The following is a 2,518-nucleotide window of genomic DNA, read 5'->3' on the forward strand; positions in this document are numbered from 1 at the left end:
TTATATATTTGCTTTGCAGGTTTTATTAATATTCAACCTCCTTCACACATAACAGTGTTAAGTTTGATCATTAAAGTTTTGAATAAAAACAAATTCATTAAAAAATTGTTTTCATTATTTGTATTTCATCAAAATGTGACATAATTGGTAGGGGTGAATACTTTTGTAAGGCGCTTTACGTAACTAAAGATATATTGTTATAACGAAAATGTACAATATGATTACATTTCTTATCGTCACGATAGAAATTAAGATGTTTAGTATATGGTTCATTTTCATATGGTAAGTGCGTGATGATAAAAGAACTAGAAGTATTGTATACCACTTTTCTTGTTGATGGTACCTTGGGCTTGTGAGAGCCACCAACACGAGTTGATCCGTGACACCAATCAGTGGAATAAAAAGCTGTCTTTTCTGTCGGCGAATCGGGTAATTGCTGGAGCTTTCTCGCTCCAACAATCGAGTATGAAGGTCACATGTAGATGTTTTGTGTGATGTTATTTTGTTGTGTATTATGCTTCCTGTTCTCCTTTGTTTAGCAGATGTTGCTGGGATTTTTCTGTAACTTAAGTTTGATTAGACAGAGTTTTTGTTAAGATGGAGATCTTTTTTTGTTCAGCTTCTTTTGGTAAGATTGACATTTTGCTGGGGTTTAGTGTAACTATGGGTAACTTTTATACCTTCACTTAACTTTTTTTATTTTAAATGTTAATTTGGGGTTTGATTTCATTTTATATTATATAGTTTTATTTTATCTTTTTGATAATTTTCAAATGTAAGAGTGTTATAGCTAAGGCAGTCAATTTGGTTAACAGTAGTCATGTAGGCGGCGGGTGCTGTTGATTAGTTGTCCTTTCTCTAGTTCGGAATTTGAAATAGTTGTTTCTGAAGTTCAGGTGTCTCTGATCTGACGGCTTAGGTCAAGTTATGTATGACGTACCGCTCAGGATGAAATTACCAAATATTATGCCTACTATGACAAAATGCAGTTATGTTAAACAGTGCCACGATAAACATTACATAGGCAGGAAGCAATTTATATTTGTTGGTACTAAAGTCAACTTTAAAATATTGCATGAGTTCCATAAAAATCTCCTTGACGCTTAAAACCAAGTAGAGAAACACAAAGTTATAACATGATAATAATAATACGCCCTCATACTGTAATTTCACACAAGAGTTTTTCCATGCATGACACTATGCATATTTATTGCGATTTAGCATCTCTCTGTTTTTTGTTTTGTTTTAGTTGTGTCCCAGGGGCAATGGCAACGCCTTTCAAAGTGACATAGCAATAGATGCGACATCTCTCCACAAGCCACTTCCAGGAATATTTGTATTAAAAAAATCCCAACATTTAAAACAAAGTTAATGTCAAAACAAATTTAATTTGTGTTTTATTTGAAGATTTGTTTGTTTGTTTGTAATTAAGCACAAAGCTACACAATGGGCTATCTGTGCTTTGCCCACTACGGGTATCGAAACTCGGATTCTAGGGTTGTAAGTCCGCAGACATGCCGTTGTGCCACTGGGGGGGGGGCATTTCTGTGAAGCGGTAAGATAGTAATCCGTTTGCGTTGTTAGTTGTTTTATCGGGGTGAGCGATTATAAAAATAACTGTTTTTTGCTCTAACAAACTAAAAACAAAAGTCGAGATAGGGATAATGTGTAAGACATAACTTCAGAAACAACATAAGTTATCATTGACTTCTGATAAAAAAAAAAGACACCTACATACGTTAGAACTAAAAATTAGTCCAGCAAATAATGTAGATAGTTTAATATAACAGTCTAAGTAGGAGTAAACAATCCCATCAATCTCATGCATTTCGTAAGAGTACAGGAAAAATTCCATCCTCAGATTTTCTATAAATTACATGTTGCGAAATGATTTAGTAGGAACGCAGTTCACGCAATCATTTGATTTACCATAGACCACAAAAATTCATAATCGCTGAAACTATTTTCGCTTCACCGATCATAAGACGATGGGTGATCCGTTTCACGAGAGCTTTCCATTACAATTTTCTCTGCTAAAGTAGCTCCCCAGTGGCACAGCAGTATGTCTGCGGACTTACAACGCTAGAAACCGGGTTTCGATACCCGTGGTGGGCAGAGCACAGATAGCCCTTTGTGTAGCTTTGTGCTAAAGTTCAAACAAACTGCTCAAGTATTATCTTCATTCATATGGTATTGATATCATTAACATGAATGGTGCTTTGTTCAAACAAGGACTAAATGTTTAGGTCAGAGACCCCTCTCCTAAGGTTTAGCTACAGTCATCTATAATTTAAAACTGCTAACCAGATAGAAGGAAAACAGACAATAGCATCTGCCGCCTATACAGCCACTCTTAATCGAATAGTTCAATTGATTGTCACAGCTATAATGCCCCCCCCCCTGGCCCGGCATGGCCAGGTGGTTAGGGCGCTCTGAAGGTCGCGGGTTCGAATCCCCGTCACACCAAACATGCTCGCCTTTCAGCCGTGGGGGCGTTATAATGTGACGGTCAATCCCA

Source organism: Limulus polyphemus, unplaced genomic scaffold, assembly GCF_000517525.1.
Source record: "Limulus polyphemus unplaced genomic scaffold, Limulus_polyphemus-2.1.2 Scaffold1584, whole genome shotgun sequence".
Lineage (NCBI taxonomy): Eukaryota > Metazoa > Arthropoda > Merostomata > Xiphosura > Limulidae > Limulus > Limulus polyphemus.